At 43.6% G+C, this 19,480-nt stretch overlaps 1 long non-coding RNA gene across 4 annotated transcripts; it reads right to left on the bottom strand.

Annotated features, from left to right (window-relative positions):
- Nucleotides 1-755: 755 nt before the first annotated feature.
- On the bottom strand, nucleotides 756-19,460 carry LOC142052621 (uncharacterized). 4 transcript variants are annotated; one of them, XR_012658908.1, is made up of 7 exons: nucleotides 19,385-19,460; nucleotides 17,190-17,254; nucleotides 14,552-14,678; nucleotides 6,985-7,133; nucleotides 2,835-2,906; nucleotides 1,335-1,500; nucleotides 756-1,012 (listed from the first exon to the last, which is right to left on the bottom strand). It is a non-coding gene; the product is annotated as an uncharacterized LOC142052621 (long non-coding RNA). The 4 variants fall into 4 exon arrangements; XR_012658907.1 differs by lacking the exon at nucleotides 14,552-14,678; XR_012658910.1 differs by lacking the exons at nucleotides 6,985-7,133; nucleotides 14,552-14,678.
- Between the last annotated feature and the right edge of the window lie 20 nt (nucleotides 19,461-19,480).

Raw genomic sequence — 19,480 nt, forward strand, 5'->3', positions numbered from 1 at the left:
AAATGAGCCTTATGGGTCCCTCCCAACCTGAGATATTCTATGATCAATGACGCAGCTGTCCCAGGCTCCCTTTATAGTTGTGTGGGAAAGAAAGAAGAAGAAGAAGAAAGTATTTTTAGGACAGGGCTGCTGGCCAAGCTGAGGCTTGTGATATCGAGCAGGGTGAGGAGCTGCATTCTGGGCTGACAGTAGTTGTCCAATTTTCAGTCATACAACTCCCAAAACCCAACATCATCTGTGTTCGTACTGTGTCTAAAGTTTAGCTCCTGGCAGTCCCTCTCAGCTTGCCCTCCCCCAGCAAAATGGTTTGTTATTTTCCTGAGTCAGCAAGTGTTTCTGATTCTAGTTTTCAGGAATTTTCCCCGCTTAATCTTTGAGAACAGTTCAGATGGGGACTCTTCATGCACACGTGTATTTTCATCCAGCATTTTAGATATATGCCAGAAACTGAACTAGGTAGGGGCACGAATACAAATAGGCCTGGTTTGTGTCAGACTGAATTTCAGTACAAACAGGTGAGGATTAGGCTTTAGCCTGTAGTTTAGAAGCTGGGCAGAGCTTTTGGTGTGACTCTCTTCATACGAATACCCTTCCCTGCAAGTCTTCACAGAGTCACATTTCAGTTAAAGATGTCCCCAACCCCTGATTTAGTATTTCTTTGCTAGAGAAATGAAAGTTACAGTAAACGCTAAAGATATTCTTCAAATCTGGAGTCAGTTGTCTTTATAAAAAGTAAAAAGATACGTCATAGAAAATGTGCTTCACATAATACATTGCATTTCATTTAGAAACATCAGTGGAATCTAAATGTCAGACCTGTACATATCTCTTACTCAACAATCAATTGCAGTAGGATGCACTTCAAAATGGGGATTATTGAATTTGAAGGTGATTCCTCCCTCCTGGCCTCTCCCTTCTGAAATCATGCAGAGGTTTTAGCTGAGACTTTCATATTACTTTAAAACATTCTTTTGGCATGCAGGTGGCTCTCCTGGAGAGGGACCGCTTCTTCCTGGGGATGCAACAGGGAGTTAGGTTTTGCAGGCTCTTCTGTTAAAGCACTGGTTAGAAATCTGAAAGGTGTTGATACAGTTTCTTACTGCTTCCACTACCTGACTGCGGTGCAGGTGTCTCTACCTGTGTCCGTCCCTATACAAAGGGGGCTCCAACCCCACAGCATTTTGTAATCCTACAGATCCCAAACCACCATTGAGCTGACGCTCCCCTCAGCATTTTCAGCAGCAATCCCGCTTCCACCCTTAGCACATTTTGGCCGATGGAGATTTACCCCCAGGGCACGTGTCGATGACCTTCCGCACCAGAGTCCCTCTTACCTGCTTGGCCAGCACGCCTCAAACCCCGCAGCCGGACCTGCGCACGGTGGAGAAGTCCCCAGGCTCATCCCTGTGGCACCTGCGGGCTGGCGCTACTGCCTGGAGAAACCAGCTTCTGCCTGGCGAGACCTCCTGCCACGGTCCAGGGTCCAGTCTGTTGCCACGCCTGGGAGGGGGAGGGATACAGTGGTGGAGGTGGAGGTACAGGACACACAAGTAAGATTTTTTACACAAAAGTGGTTCTTGACAATTCCAGCAATTTATTAAGCAGCTGGAAAATTACGGATTTAGCTCTTTGTTCAGTCTTACAGATCTAAGTAGTTTTCTAGCAAACTAATGACATGTACAGTAGTTACATATATTAAAATAACGGCCACTAGTTTTAAAATAAAATTTTCAAGTGTCAAAAGAGGTATTGGTGAACTGATGCATATGTTCATTCAATGAAGAACCCTGAGCTCTAGTAATGACTTATTTCTAATTAAGGCCCTGCCCTTTGATGCTGTTGTCAAAACAGATTTAAAAATGAAAAACTGGTTTTGAACATTAATTATAAATAAAATATTAAAATGCTTACTATACTGTGTCCAATAGAAATAACATATAATATTAAATATTAGACGTATTTAGAATTCATGTGACATGCATTATAGTTAAAAATTAAAATATCTTTAAATATACGAATAAAATTTATAAAATGTAAAATTATTTTTGACGAAAACTAGCTGTACATATGTTAGAAAGTGACTGCACTAGTAAGAGATACATGTGCAATACTAAAGGGAAGATAATTAGACACGGAGTATTTTGACAACAACTCTGTTTCAGCCCATGAGGTCTTTCAAAGCAAATTAAAATATAATCCAAAAGTTTTGAAGTAAAAAACTACTTTTGTTCAACAGTTTAGTAGCTTTACTCAGAAAGGTTATTTTTAATAAAAATGTTCAGAAAATTCCAAACACTGGGATTTCAAAGCATCATTTGTACATAATGTTTTTAGCCTGAAAGGAATCGCTTGCTGCTTGGAATTTACCCTACCCTGTACTAGTAACTGAGTTGACAACCAGGCAGACAAGTGATTCAGCCTTCTCCCTCCCTGTACTGTGAGAAATGGCTGGGCAAATACTTTAAGAAAATACACACAATTGATCATCTAGCTATTAAAATATATATTATATTCCTTTTAATACCTCTAAGCTATGTGTTATTTTACCTCTGCAGCTTTTGAAATTAAGAGATTCAAAGTCTATTAAACATCTCTGAAAGACCAATTCTTATCTATCTCAAGCATAATTTGATAGGTGCTATTTCTTAATAATGTTGTAATGTAGGAATGCCTTGGAAGCCCGGTCATGGCCCAGGGCAAACTGTGCCATATGGGCACATGTATGTGCAGAAGAACCTTCCGCTCTTACTACTTTGAGACTTAGGAAACACCTTTCAGAAGGGCTCCTAGTCTTCATTACAAGACCTGAGGTAGTGGCTTCTCCTACGACCTACCTAGCCACGCTCCTGCGTAGGACTTCTAAGCATCAACCACTTCATGCCTGTTGTTTGGCATATAATGGAGAGCTGGGCACATTAACAGAAACACGTGAGCAACTTGAATCATCGCTTTCCAACTCTTGACAGCAGGCCAAAAGGGGCTAGCAAGCTTAAGCATAAATCCAGGGAAGTGGTAAAACACAAAAAGTATAAACTATGCTACACAGTGCTACAACATAAGCTCTCGGTACCACCCACCCCAGCGTTCGCTATAGCATCTTTAAGCCAAACACGCTCCTTGGCAATAGTAAAGTTCAGCTTTTCCCACTCATATTAGCTAGTTCACATGATTTTCATCATTTTCACAAAAGCTAGGTTTTGGTTCTTCTTAAGTGCCATGCAGTTATGAAATTTTTTTGCTGAAAACAATAAAATCCTTCTGTTTCTTGAATTGCCACTTGCCACCCAAATCAAGGGTTTAAGCAACATGGAGCCACTTTCCCAAATTTTAAAAGCCCCCCCTCAATCCATTTAAAGGCAAAAGGAAGTGATAAACCAGGTCTCATAAATGCAGGCAGGGAGTAGTTTTGTGTTTACCTGCAACGCAGCCATAATTCATAGTTTAAGACCCAGAACCTGAGCGGCACTGATGGGACTGATGGCTGCGAGAGGGATGATGACTGACAGATCGGAGAGGGATGGAGGCCTTCCCTTCCCCTGCAGGCAGCACTTGAGTTTAGGATCCCTGGTGCAGGGCCCCAGCTCCCAGCAGGGCTCTGCTGCTCCCCAAGGGTGGCGCCTGGGGCAGGGCACTGACAAGCAACTGTGGTACTGCGTGAGCAGCACGAAGCAGGCTTCTTAGCATCTTGCATCTGAACAGCACAATTTTATTTCAGGACAGCTTGTACATTAAGCAATGAGAGACTAGTACTTCAAGAGGAGCAAAGAGAGGAAGAAAACATGGCCCAATCCCTTAATTCCAGTGTTGGAAACGGTACAGTGTTGCTGAACTCTGGTTTCTGTTTTGAAGACTTTCCTCAAAATGTGAACTTTCAGAACTGATAGGTTCAGCCCTAGAGTGGTGGTGGATGTAGGGCACACGATCATTCAGCCTCACTGAGTTTGTCTGAACAGCACATGGGGAAGAACAAAACCCGTCACTCTCAAACATGCCCATACTGAGGCACTGGTAAAGCGCCTGGGAATTGTAACAGGTCTCCTCTGGCATCTCAAAGGCTTTGGTTTATCTTCCTGTCACGTTCGTGGACAATAACAACTACCTTTAAAATCACATTTGCACTTAAAAATGGAGCTTTTCATTATCTAAAATAAGGCTTGTGGGCTGACTGAGACAAAACAGCCCTTCCTCAAAACAAAAGAACAAATAATATAACACAGGTTAACTGCAGCAACCATTCAGCCCTGGCCGAGCTGTGCCGGTTTTTAAGAACGAAAATGAGGACAAATCACGTAAGTACATCTTTTCCAAAAAAAAGACACACCTTTTGATTTTTGAGGTGGGGGAAAGCAAATCTTCAGGGCTGGCTTCTTCCACTTCTCCACCAGGCTTTTGTTTTTGTGCTATGATTTTTAAGGAAAACTTAATTCCTACTCCTTACCAGCCACATGGGCCTTTAGAGCTTCATGTAAACGGAAACAAATCTGGGGAGGGGAAGTTACGTCATCACCTGCAGAAGACATGGTTCAGGCAGGCGAGCGCTCCCAGGCTGTGCAAGCAACCTGTATTTGGCGTTTGGCACAGAGCTGCTGCGCTGGCGTCCCGGATGACCTGCTCACTTGCTATTTTTTCCTGTCAGCGATCAGATTACCAGCACAACGGCAGCCATGGTTTCCGCCCACGGAAGTCTGGTAGCTCATGTCACCTCATGCACATTCCAGTTTACCCATGTTATTCTCTGATGAGAAAGAAGTCCCAAGCTTACGAGGGACCTCAGGAGCTTCAGTGTGAGCTGTGCAGGTTGGAGTCTCACCTCCACACTGCTCCCTGCTGCCCTGGGGCACCAGGGGCCACGCTGGGAGAGCAGTGTCCTTAATACCCATCTGAGGGGATCCAGACAAGAAGGAGAGTGAAGAGCATGAGCTTGCTTTCCCACTGCCTCTCCCATGAAGGATGCAAGACAGAAACATGCTTGTCGGTCTCAGCCATCACTGAGCAGGACCACGCGGATGGCTCCGTTTTGCAGACATACAGGACATGTCCCCCACGCGCTGGAGAGGCGCTGCTGGACTGTATATGCCAAGATCCACCACCTTCTCCCAGTCTACATGAAGAAAGAGGCCAGTGCTGGAACTGCTAATATGACACAGCAGCAAACTGACAGCTTACATTTTGATACTTGGATCTGTCACTTCTATGGCTGCTGGCTGCCAGAAACTCAATTACCTCAGCTTAAGTGTCTCATTTAACAGTTCAACGTTAATGACTGCCACTGCATCCTACACTCATCACTAGCACTTCTACTGATGGCGTTACAAGACTTGAGTGCCTGCTTCTGTACCATCCATCACCCTTCACCCTACGGGACTGCAGGGAAATTGCAAACTGCTCTGGAACTCCGCTAACAGGGAGAAACGCACCCATGAAAAAAATTTCTCTGATTTAGGAACACATAAGAATAAAACCCAGAATGAACAAATGACCATATCATGGCAACTTCAAAATGTTAAGATACATTTGCGTTGCTGTTTCTTCCAGTACATCAGTTGCCTGAGATTTTTCTGTTTATTTTTCCCTGATGAAGTTTAGCAGCATTGCTGACAGGCCAACATAACACTCTCTGTATCATTACTTGTTATTGCTGGGATATTTGTGTAACACTGACAGCTGTAAGTTACGCCAGAAGAAGTAACAAAACAGTACTGTTGATGTATCCAAGGATATGACCAAAACAAGATTTGTAGACAGACCTGTGTTATTGGACCCACTAGTCTAGCTGGGAAAAATCAATAAGCTTTCAAGTACATCAGTTCTTCTCGAGGTCCAAAATAGAAGCAGCAGCCTTGAAAAAATAAAAACCAATTGAGAACTGCTCTTAAATTTAGTTAGATTTGTATCAATAAGACCACCGGAGAGAAAACAGATGGTATCTGTGATACTGAAGGATATTCTAAAGGGAAATAGGCAGGCAGATAATTTCTAGTTTGTGGAATAAGTAGGATATGTCAGGGGAAGAAAAGGTTAAAAGATCTCTCAGAATATCTCTCTCTTACTCTGCTGATGACCTAAAGTTCAAATATAAGAGATTCAGACTTTGCCACCTTTGTTCAAGGGTCACAGACAGCACTACACCAGCTGGGAAAAAATGGTATATACCATGTGGCTGAGTGCCCATCCCTGCATCAGGTCTGCCCCTTTCTATCTCTACATCCAGGCCCTTGGGATAACACTGATACAAAGACATCTTCTGAAAGAGTCTGGAGATGAGACTTTACTTCCACAACCAGAAATTTCTCTTGTGTCAAGAGATGGAAGTAGTGTACGGACAGACCTGGAAGACCACATTTTTCCCACCTTTTGAAAATAAAAACATTTTTCTGTGGTTTTATCAAGACAGTGGGATGCTGGGATTAACAGAAACAATGCTGTATTTCTTCTTGCTATCACAGAACATATCCCCTGCATTTTGCTTTGAGCAAGACATTAGTGAATCCAGAAACCTCTGAACCTGTAAAGCTGTTCCAGAAGAAACCATTAAGGCTGATTTCAAACCAAAGGCTATCTCATCCTGTACCCAGCTGAGAACAACCCGAATGCTCTCTCCCCTCAGAAAACACACATAATTCGATAAATCCAACATGGAAATGCCTTCAGCTCCCAAAGAGATTACCTCTCACCACAGTACCTCACCTTCCTCTCCCTCACAGGTTGGCCCAGGTTTACAAAAAGGTTGGGAAAACGTTTTGTCACCCTCGGCTTAACTTCTGGACCTGCAATTGGAGCCGCCTGCCCTCCCACGCAGCTGGCTGCCAAAGCGCCCGTGCAGCGGCACCTCCTGCAGCTCCTCACCTGGGCGATGGAAGGGGGATCCCCCTTCCCCAGGGCCTGGGGCAGGGACCAAGTGCCATTGCTTCAGACCCCCCTTTGTGCCCCTCCAGCCCACATACAGACTCCCTGCCAGGCCCACGGGAAGCAGAGTGCACAAACCACATCTGCTGGCACAGTTCCTTTGTTCCTCAGGGAAATCCACGTCAAGCACTAAAATAATCACAGCAGCCAGATTTGTAGGGACGCAGTCTCTAGAGATGCCAAATAGGCCAGTAGCTTGTCAGTGGAAATGACAGCACTTGGAAACACTGCAAAGACAGAGAGAGAGGAGTATTCAGTACCAGTCCTGAGAGAACTACGGGATACAAAAAACAGGACAGAAAGATAATTCTGAATAACTGCATGAATCAAGGTCACACACTGTCACTTCCACACCAGAGAGTACATATGTACTGCTCTCTTGCATGCTGCTGCTCTTCCAGTCACAACCAGGTCCCTGTTACAGTTAGCAGAGATTGCTTTATCTCTGTTTCCTTTTATTTCAGCTTTCAACTACATTTTGTGCATACTCGCATCCGCAGTTTCCTTTATATGTTCTCTTAGTTTTGTTTGTGTGGGTGAGTTTTAATATTTTTATAACAATTCTTTATAGTTTAGTGATTTATGTAGCATCTATGTCATTAAGTTATACTTATAACTTACTGGCTGTCATGGCAACCGAAATGACCTTTTTCTTTTTTTAAAGAAGCCTTCCTGAAACAGCAGCTGATAGCGCTCCTGTAATTGAAGAATTCTAAAGGCAAAACGCAGCACACATCTGCATGGTTTATTTAAACTTAAATAACACAATCCTCCCTTCAAGGACTACAAAAGCAAATGGCCACTTGTTTATGCTCTGCCTGTGTGCAAACTCACCTTTATATATTACTAAACTTGAGCAGGATAGGCAAAATGCAAGAATCAGATGCAGACAATAAGAATCAGGATGAATAAATCAAAGACATATATATATAAATATGTATATCTACTAAACAAGTCATAAAGCAACTTGTTCTCACGACCCTAAACACCAAATGGTTTCTACAAGGTCTGGGAGAGGTCGGAAAGCTGTAAGTGCATATATAGACAGCTGACTGAAAAGGAACACATGGTGGTGCTGATGTTGCAAAGCAACCCTGAATTTTTAACATCAAAATAGCACAGAGGAAAAGTGTGGTCTTCTCAGGAATACTAACCCTGATATTTAAAATAAATAAGCAAATAAATAAAAGCACAATGTCTTCCCATATCAAGGGAAGAATCCACTAGGGACAACTTTAGTAATATAGCTGGGAACCTAAAAGTAAATGAGAGGAAAAGCACAAAAGATTGCCTTCCACAAACATAAATGAGTGTGACAGCAGAGCACCAACCTGCCAGTTGAAGTCCTGCAACAGTGGGAGGGTCTGAACCATGCTGTAGATGATATTTAAGCTGCAATTTTGTTTCCATGATGAAATTCACATTAATTGGTCTCACAAGAAGTCACTTCATGTATCAGGAACCCAGAGATATTCTGGAATTCCCAAGAGTTCTTAATCTGCTCCATGAAATGGAAACTCTGGAAATCCAGGTATTCCCCCAAGCTTCAGGCATCAGAACCAAAAACTCCTTCCAGTTTTGGAAGTTTACCATGCCTTTGACACAGGAATGTCAAATAAAACAACCATATAATATAGAAAGAACTGTCTTAGCAGCTTCTGCAGTTGAGAATTTACCCAGTGTTTGGAGTAAACCCTAGCCTTTTGAGGGATCTTCTGCTTTGTCTGTCACACCTGTGACCTTCCTGCCCTTTGGCTCAGAGATGGAGATAACACTCACAGAATGGTAGGGGTTGGAAGGGACCTCTGAAGATCATCTTGTCCAACTCCCCTGCTTGAGCAGGGACACCTAGAGCAGGGGGCACAGGAACACATCCAGGCGGGTTTTGAATGTCTCCAGGGAAAGAGACTCCACATCCTCCCTGGGCAGCCTGTTCCACTGCTCTGGCACCCGCACAGGAAAGAAGTTTTTTCTCACGTTTAGGTGGAACTTCCTGTGTTCCAACTTGTGCCCATTGCCCCTTGTCCTGTCATTGGGCACTATTGAAAAGAGCCTAGTCCCATCATCCTGGCACTCTCCCTTTAGATATTTATAGGTATTGATGAAATCCCCCCTCAGTCTTCTCTTCTCCAGGCTGAACAAACCCAGGTCTCTCAGCCTTTCCTCATAAGGGAGGTGCTCCTGTCCCCTGATCATCTTGGTAGCTCTCTGCTGGACTTGCTCAAGCAGTTCCCTGTCTTTCTTAAACTGGGGGCTCAAAACTGCACACAGTACTCCAGATGTGGTCTCACTAGGGCAGAGTAGAGGGGGAGGATAACCTCTCTTGATCTGCTGGCCACACTCCTTTTAATGCATCCCAGGATACCGTTGGCCTTCTTGGCCACAAGGGCACAGTGCTGGCTCATGGTCAGCTTGTTGTCCAGCAGCACTCCCACATCCCTCTCAGCAGAGCTGCTTTCCAGTAGTTCAGCCCCCAACCTGTACTGGTGCATGGGGTTGTTCCTCCCCAGGTGCAGGACCTTGCACTTGCTCTTGTTGGACTTCAGGAGGTTCCCCTCGGCCCAGCTTTCCAGCCCATCCAGGTCTTGTTGGATGGCAGCACAGCCTTCTGGTGTATCAGCCACTCCTCCCTGCTTGGTATTGTCAGCAAACTTGCTGAGGGTAGGCTCAGTCCCTTCGTCCAGGTCATTGATGAATGTATTGCACAGGACTGAGCCCAGCACACCCCTGGGGAACACCACTAGTTACAGGCCTCCACCCAGACTCTGCCCCATTGAACACGACTCTCTGGGTTCTGTTGAGTCAGTTCTTGAACCACTTCACTGTCCTCCCATCTGATCCACACTTCCTTAGCTTGCCTATGAGGATGCTGTGGGAGACAGTGTCGAATGCCTTACTGAAGTCAAGACAGACAACATCCACTGTTCTCCCTTCACTGACCCAGCCAGTCATGCCATCACAGAAAGCTATCAGGTTGGTCAAGCATGATCTTTCCTTGGTGAATCCATGTTGACTACTTCTGTTAGTCTACTTCTGGCCTCCTACTAAAGGCAGACATCATGGACATACTGCATGAATTCTGACAGCAGAGACTTATGGGGAATGAAGTGATGGACTTTCAGCCCCAACACAGATATAGCAACGAGAAGCAGATGAAAGAGATCTGAAGTCTGTTCCTGCTGGTCATCTCGGAGAAAAAACTTCTTAGCACCAATATTCAAAATTGAGACTGGAAACAAACACTGCTCTGCTGTTGACAGGGAGAGGGCCATAAAGTCTACCTGGCTTTTGTTGGCCTACTTCTATCGTAATATCACTTGCAATAGCTAATAGCACTCATCATATCTATTATCACTCACAGTCAGCAATCCCAGTGAATGGCTGCAAAGAAGCACTGCAGTGCACTCACAGGTGGTCAGTGCTCTAGAGCTGTCTGCTCCTAATATGACTGATTGCTTGCTCTACCTAAATTACGTGAAGAAATATTTCCTGGGGAAAAGCAGCCTTCAAGAGCTCTTTATTTTGAGTATATCATATTCATTTAAGGCTGGTTCCTTTAAAAGATTGTTTCAGATTTAAAACCATTTGCTACTGTACTGGAGCTTGACATATAGCTCAAGAGCAAAGCAGTAAATTCAGAATAAGCACGATACTTTACAGTTTCGCTGTCAAACTCTGGATATCACCTGATGCTCCAAGTAAGAAACAAGGTTTGTTTCTTTTATTTCATAGTTACTAGGTACCTATTCCACTGTTAGTATCATCTGCTTGCAAGAAGACTACTAGAAAATAAAGAGCTGTGCTCATAGATGAACATACTCCTGAGCACTCATGCTGCTTTACATTTTTATGTGAGGGCCTGATACTCTTTCAGTGCTTTCTAGGGAAAAGACCAAATGATAAAACTGCTTCCAGCTTGTCCCCAGCTTGCACAGAGACAATGATGCTGACGCAGCAGAACTGGCTCGCTGCAGCAGGTTGTTTTCCTAACAAGAGGAGAGAGTTATAGCTTTTTCTATATGCTCCTCATGCATGCTTAAAAGTACTGCATCCACTACTAGCAGCTCATGGCTGTAGGTCTTCTCTTTGCAAGAAAAGAAGATATGCTGTTCTAATAATGAGATATTTTAAGGAAAGATGAATTGCTATGGGCACATACCATTATTACTGAACCAACTGCTTCAAAATGTATGCCAGGTGTCTAAATTAGTTATGATGCTGGCTTAAGATCTGATATTAGGAAAGAAATCAGGTTCTTTAAATGTACCTTCTGAATTTTGAGCCATTTACTGCTCATATTTTCAAGGTTTTGCTCATAACTAAGTTGCCCATTTCTGAAAGATTCTCACATAACCACAGGATTGCAGCAGCTAACTTTAGTACTGTGCTGGTTTTGGCTGGGGTAGAGTTAATTTTCTTCAGAGTAGCTAGTATGGGGCTGTGTTTTGGATTTGTGCTGGAGACAGTGTTGATAACACAGGCATGTTTTAGTTATCGCTGAGCAATTCTTACACAGAGTCAAGGCCTTTTCTACCTCTCACCCCACCAGCAAGCAGCCTGGGGGGCCCAAGAGGCTGGGAGGGGACACAGCTGGGACAGCTGACCCCAACTGACCCAAGGGATATCCCACACCATTTGGCACCACGCTCAGCATATAAAGATGGGGGAAGAAGAAGGAAGGGGAGGATGTTTGGAGTGATGGTGTTTGTCCTCCCAAGTAACCATTACCCATGATGGAGCCCTGCTTTCCTGGGGATGGCTAAACACCTGCCTGCCCATGGGGAGGAGTGAATTAATTCCTTGTTTTGCTTTGCTTGTGCACACAGCTTTTGCTTTACCTATTAAACTGTCTTTATCTCAACCCATGAGTTTTCTCACTTTTACCCTTCCCATTCTCTCCCCCGTCCTTCTGGAGGGGAGTGAGTGAGCAGCTGCATGGGGCTTAGTTGCCGGCTGGGGTTAAACTACAACAACTACAAATAAGCCATTCCAATGGAGCAAGGTGAGCATACTGACTGAGCTTTACAGAAATCACAGAAACAACAGATACACCAAAATCTGGCATTCTGTCTTTTTCTTCTTCCTGTGAATTTCTTTCACCTGAGGATTGCTGGTTTGGACCAAATGTCTCTATTCTCTCACACGTCATCTATCCCACCTTAGCAGGAAGTCAAATTAAAATACCAGCTCATGACATCACAGGGAAAAGAGGACTGCTCTGGCTCCTGGATGAATGATGTAGGAATGACAATGAAACTGTGTTTATTTAACCTAGATTAAAGAAGGCTGGGGGCAGATCTGACTGCAGTGTTACACTCTCTAAAAGGAGTTAGAGTGAACACAGAGCAAAATTCTTCTGAGAGGGACACAGCAAAAGAACAAGGCAGTGGCCACTAGTTTCAACAAGATTAATTCTGGTAACAGAATAGTTTTCACAGTGAGAGTACGAGTTGCCTGACAGGTTATGGCCCTCCATGCTCAGAGATGTTAAAAACTTGACTGAACATCTCCCTGAGCAAACTGCTTTGGCTCAGGAGTCAGCCCTACTTTGAGTAGAAGGTTGGATCCAGGGGTCCCTTACAACCTGTGTTCTCCATGGTTCTATGACAGGCACAACACAACTTGCCACACAGCTCACATGCGCAGGATGAACGACAACACAGTCAACAGACAGACCTGGTGACAAGCACTTAGCTCAGCCACCTACAGCAGAACCTTGGTGCTCGAACTTACTTTGTGATGCACAGCTTTCCTCCCTGCCCTTCTGCTCCCACAGTACAAGGTCTTGATCAGACCATCCTCTACTGTTCTTCTGCATGCTTGGGAACAACTTGGATTTCTGCTTCTTAGCATATGATGCCCAATTCCTTAAAGATTTCTTGGAACTCTCCCAGCAAATCACCTGGGAGGGCATTCAACAGATGGTATCCATTTTCCCTTCAAACCAAAACCATCATGGTTTCCACCTGAACCGGATAAAGAGGAAGCCTTTGGGATGCAACGGTAATGAGAACCTCTAGCAGACATAACATAAGATCAATAAAAACTGCAATTAACCTGAAAACTATTTACTTCCCCACTGCTTACACCCCACTGTTAGTCCACAGGCATTAACATGTCCTGTTAATCACAGAGTTATTGCCTTAACTTACATTTACTGCTGAAGTTTGCTGGGCTTATTTCAGACCTGAAGAACAGATGTGACAGTGGATCTGATGCCAGCCTGCTGCACTGATATACTTCCCATGAGAACAGAGTATGATAAACACTGCCTCCAAAAGCCTACCTTCTCAGCAGTTATCACAGTTATCCACCTCTCCAGAGACACACAAATGCCTTATACGTAACAGCACAAGTAAGTTTCGATTTGGCTGCAGGAAGCATTAGACCACTTCACTGCCTGGATCTAGATTTCTGCCTTTTCCTCTCCCAGACTTAACTAAAACCAGGTCAAGTCTAGGACATCCCTGAATCCTGGTTTTGAACAGAAGAACTGGGCTTTAAGTCAAGCCTTTCATGTGTTACCATTCAAAAATACCATTGTACTGTTATTTTCTGCCTCTAGTTGTTTCTTTAATACATTAGATGCAACAAATTCTCTTTATCCTAATCCTCCATCAACTTAATTCAAAATGGATTTTTAAATGTGCCAAAAGGTAATTCTTACAATTAAGATCTTCAGAAAATCCCAAGAACTAGCTTCTGAACCTATAAAATAAGTATGTCTCTTTTACTATTTTTTGAAGGCTGACCTCCATAGTACACTTTCCCTTTATAGTCAGTGTTCCGATGCTAGTGTAGTTGTTTGTCGTTTTGGGGGTTTGGGTTTTTTTCCCCCCCCCTTACCTGTCTATAAACATTAGAGGGACAAACTTGACCAAGTCTAGCTTTTGTCTGGCAAGCGCTATTCACAGGAAGATTCAAAAGACATATGCATCAACTGAATTAACAAGTAGACACCATTACACTCCAACGTTATTTTCACCCACTGCATGGTAGATCTGGTGGGAATTATAAAGAACGGCTTAAAAAGCAAGGCTGGACATCCAGCCACTCCATCCAGAACAATGGCTTCACATTTGCCAGCAGCTGCTTTTGCTTGAAAAGAGACCACCTTCTAGGCAGTTTTCTAACAGTGATTTAACTTTCCAGGATTAATCCAAGAACTTTATGCCATTTTGATTTTGGTCAGAAAGTTTCTCAAAGAATAAATTCAGCATCTGTCTTTCCAAGAGCAAAGATGTACAAACAGTTATTTCCTCAGTAGTTATTTGTAACCACTTGTCAGATTTATTAAACTGAACATTTGCTATGTCTTTGTGCTTTTGGAGGAGCTAATTTCTGACCCAGTTATGGGTTGCCTTAGCCACTGTACTTAAATGGCCTATTTTCCTGTCCTCATTTCCCTTTCTCTATCTACAATGCTCCACTTCACTAGAAAAATAAATCAATAAAAATCCCAAACAGTTTTGCACACTTTTCTCTTTTGCAGAGAAGAACCTCTGATCCAAACAACTCAGGCAAGTTTATTCTGTATGCCAGAACTGTCTCTCCCTCGTCATGATCATCAATGTGAGACACCACCACACCACCTTGTATGTCTACCCAAATGACGGCAAAGGTCCATGCAACATCTAACACCTACCTCTGCTACTCCTCACTGCCTGGTGCCAGAAAGGGCTTCTTTAAGGTTGCAGGTGGAATGGCATGAGCGCAATAGCACTGCCAGGGAACTGATTTTTTTCCAGGAAGTGGAAAGAAATTCCTGACTGCTGCAAACACCATGGCACAGAGAATAAATTACAAAACAATGGAGTGATTAACTGGGGTTCGTCCACAGAAGATTTTCACTGAATTTAGCTCTTACAAAATCTTGATTGTTACTGCAGATAACATTTTAAGTGTATGTTTTATTGACTCCATATATTCTACCACTGCATTACTGATAACTAGCGTGACTAACTGACATGACCAAATAACTGAGGTGGTTCAGGTGACCAAGATGACTCAGATTTCCCTTTCCAGTGACATAAGAAATAACTGGACATTGGAATCTCTACTTTCCACAGAGAGACGTGGTTGATCATAAACAACATTTTACTTCACAGGCTTTGTTGACCCTAACACAGATCCTACAGCCATCATCAAACTTCAGACACAGTTACTGGTCCAAGCACAGTAACATGCTTTAATGGTCACTGCCAAGGTAGGATAAGCCCTTCATTTACTCCAAGTTAAGCCACCTGAAACCCTGTCCCTTTGTGCATATTCACTGTGCACCTCAACACTAACATTTAAAAATGTCAACTGTATAAAATAAATACTTCAAAAACTATTTAGATGGCAGATGCTTGGCTTATTTTTTTTAGGGCTGATGCAGTAAGTTTTAAAAACAATCCTATGGGACCTTTTTGCATAAATAAAAGGAAAACGAGAATTCCCTAGATGCTGCATCATCATAGCAACAAGTATTAAACTATCGATTTTAACAGTCATTTGCAGTCTTAAAGGAAGCAAAAAGACTGGTGCTAGACTTTAAAAAAGAACAAAAACAAACCAACAAACCAAATGGAAATACCAAGAGAAATGTAGCCAAAGAAGAAAATTGTGCGAGGCGCATTCTACGTTTCTTTAAAATCTTAATGGATTCTAATGGATAACACACCTGATTGTCTTGCAATGGAGTTCATACAATTTAGACTCATTGTGTTTATTTGTCCTACTATCACAAGTATTTTTCTTAAACATTTAAGAAGAGAAACTCAAAGTCTAACTTTAATAATTACAAGTAGAGAGACTGTATGTGGCATTCCTACCCCTGGAAACACCTGGCTTTTTTTAACCCTGTTTTTTCCCTGCCCAATTTCGATGTGCATGAGAGACTTTACACAAACAACAGGGGAAGAAAAATGGCTTTGCAAGACAAAGAGTGAAATGAACTACTTAAAGTGCTGTCAATGGCTCATTGTAAACCTGGGAAAAATAAAGCGATAAAAATCAGTTTCTGCAAACAATGTTTCACATAAAATGCTTTAGGCACTCCATAATAGTAGAGAGTAAGAAAAAAGGTCACAGTACCTTAAGACAGTAGCATATACTTTAAGAGAACTTTGTATATACTTGAGCCTTCACATTTCAAATTTGTGCCTCAGAAGTGACAGACCTTTAGATTTCAGGCACATAATAAATAGCATAAACAAGCAGCAGTGATGCAGGATTGCAGCATACAGAAACAGCAAAGGTTTGCCTACAAGCTGAGTTTGCATTCAAAGTGCTTCAGCAGAAGGCACCGTGCAGAAAACCTCCTGGAAACAACTCCAGCTGATATGAGCTTTACAAGGAAATGAAGAGTAAACTGCCCAAACAGCTCCATTTGAAGCTCTTCTGACTAGTAAGATGCATGCCAGCATCGAGCCCCTGTAACTCTGCATTTTCTCTCCTTGCAGGAGCACTTCCTTGCATACTTTTGTACTGTCTGTAAGTGCATGTCAGCAGCATTACAAGCGCCCAGCATAGTCTGCCCCCGTCACAGTTTCCTATGAAAGGACGACTAATTCACACTCTTCATAGCTCCTCCTGTTGCCAGCAGTGCCACTGAAAGAACAGCAGAACAAAGACTGTGCAAGGAAGTGGAGAATAAGATTCAGAAAAAAGTGAGAGAAGAAAAGGCATAGTCTGCTTTTGCATATGTCTGGGAACTCTGGATTCATGTAACAGATGCGAGTGCAGAATTTGTTCCCTATAGACACAAAGGATGAGGAGACAAATACTTAGGATCCCCAGTTGGACCAGCTATTTAAATAATCTTAAAAAAATAATCAAATAAATACTATCTATGCTTTCCCTACAGAGGGGAAGATTTCTCTCCAACTGCAAGAAAGCTTGTTTATAACCAACAATTTGTAATTATCCATTTAAAAGAATTAAGCCAATTTAGCTCTAGCCAGAATACAAGCTAAGTGCTGCATCCTGATGGGCAACAGGAGCACAGACGTACTCCTGACCACCACCAGAAATTACAGCAGTCAGCACAGCCAAACGCTGTAACAGCACAAGTACTATTCTAAATCTAAACCATATTATTCCAAGTTTGCACTCTAACTTGCGAACAGAACTGGGGGGGTGGGGGAGGGGGAGAACTAGACCCTAGCTACATGCATTTTTCATAGCTCTATTTACTTAATTGAAGCCTCTGATTATTTGTATCAGCTGAACTGTACCCCAGAGTTTATGGTCAAAGTGGACACAACAACAAGTGGCATTAGTCATGATTAGATGCCTACCTGAATCTGAAGTAAAACCTATAGCAGGTGCTTCTCACCCACAAAGGACTGCAGGAGCTGAGTCCCTTAACAAGAAACACCAACATTAATTATGAAAGCAGACATACACCTTTTAATAATTAATAGTGAAAGAGATCTTCTACAAAGGAGGGTAGTGGATGATGATTTTGAATAATTCAACACTAAAACCGAAAGAACAATGGTATAGTAACTTTATATGTGACCATTTGTGACAAAATCCAACAAAAACCTGTTTGATATGCTAATGGATTTTTGTGTTCAGGAAAAGGTATACATTCAAGATACTCCTTCCTATCTAGGGCATCGAACAATTTCTGAAACCAGTGTTTACAAAAGCAGCTGGTAAAATTGCACTGAAGCAAGTGACTTTATACAGGGCTTATGCTCTGCCAGACTCGGGCCCAAAAGTTCAGAAGCTTGGCCCAGTAAAGGCAGTAGATCCCCTGCATTCCCAACAGGCCAAATTAGCCACAACATCATTAGTTAAATTACAAAGGCGAAGAAAAACACAACAGATTTTTCACTCATCCTTACACTTCACAAAGCTCCAGCAGCAGGGATAGTCTCTGTCTGTCAAGTTTAGAAACAAACAAACAGAAAGCTTCAACAGCTGTTTAGCATTCAGATTTAATTTGTGGTCACAAATACTGGAGAATTTTAATTTGTTGCCTGGCTAGCAGCTGAGAGGTAGATATACATCAGTAAAAAAAGCAAGGAGTCTTTGTTATTGCATGAGAAAAAAAATGTGTATTACATTTAATTGCAGAAGTCTGGCAAAATATCAAAGAGCATGGAAAAAATATGTTAAAAAAAAAACCCTGAGTGACAGACCAGGAAAGACAAAGCCTGCTGCTGTTCAGCCTCTTTCTGTCTCACTGCTGGCAAGTATTATTAGCCTGCTGCAGCTTCCCTTAGCAGATGGAGGCCAGCCAAATCACATAAAACAAAATGCTTTTGGAATTTCCTTCTTAAATTGTTTTGATGACAAGTTCCTATTAAGAATTGTTGTGAATTCATCAGAAATTAGATGCAGCTTCCTCTGCTTACTAGGAACTGACCATCACAACTTCTCTGACACCAAACCCTGATGAAGTAAAACTACAGTGCTATGCACCCTTACAGACATCCCACCAGAGGGACACATATCTTCTTGTCACTTTGTGAAGTCCAGCAAGAAGATAATAAAATACCTTGGACACTAATCCTGCAACATATGTACACACTGAAGTAACTGGCAGTTATTAGAATTGTGGTTGATATTACAAAGCATCACAGAGCAGAGCTCAGCCCATGGCGACTGTGGAGACAGGATTTTGGAAGACACTAGTGACCCAAACAGCATTCCAGCCAATTAAAAACCGGAACAAATACTTGGTACTCACTAGTAAGAAACCATGACTAGAGTGGAGGACTTTGTTGGACTTTTAGGTTTTACTCACTTATAAGTAAAAATATTTAACCCTCAAACTAAGTAAATATACAGATGTAAATATGTAAGAAGTGGCACAGCAGACACATGACTGTTCATAGATTCTAAAAAAAATTAAAAAGAAATAATACGGATGAATCGCTGGTAAAGCTGTAACACCCTTCCAAATACTCGAACACCCCGGAAAAGTAAACCCGTGGATGTTTCCTTTCGACGACACCAGGAGTAGGTCATCGACTGTAGTCAAGCACTACATCGTGGAAGGGGAAATGAGGAACCTCCCACCCCTGACCAACAAGATGGCCGAGGAGACGCCCACCACCCCCCAGCCGCCCTGAGGTACGGGCCCGCCGAGCCCCCAGGCCCCACCTCGCCCCTCCGGCAGAGCGCACAGCCGGGGCAGAGCACACACCCCCAGCCCCCTCCGGCAGCGGGGCCGCGGGGCAGCGGGGCAGAGGCCGGCCGCGCTCCGCCACCCCGAGGCGAGGCGGAGGGAACGAGGCGCGAGCCCCTAGCCTGCCCGCCAGTGGCGGGAGAAGAAAAGGGGGCGCAGAGCCGGCACCGCCCTGCTGATGAAAACGGCCCGGGAGGCCGGGCCAGGCCCCCAGTGCGAGGCCGGGCACTAAGCCAAGCCCGGCCCGGCAAAGCCTTCCGGTGCCCGCAGATAACGGGTGCCGGGGCTGGCGGGCAGAGCGGTGCCAGCCCTCCCATCCCCCTCCGCGTCTCCTCATTTGCATGTTTTTACCTTTGCGCCAGGGAGTGGCCAATCAGCTGCGGCAGCGGGCGCCGCTCACCTGCTGCGGCCTCGCCCGCGCGCCGGGGGGGCGGGGCGGGGCGCGGG

Source organism: Phalacrocorax aristotelis, chromosome 2, assembly GCF_949628215.1.
Source record: "Phalacrocorax aristotelis chromosome 2, bGulAri2.1, whole genome shotgun sequence".
NCBI lineage: Eukaryota > Metazoa > Chordata > Aves > Suliformes > Phalacrocoracidae > Phalacrocorax > Phalacrocorax aristotelis.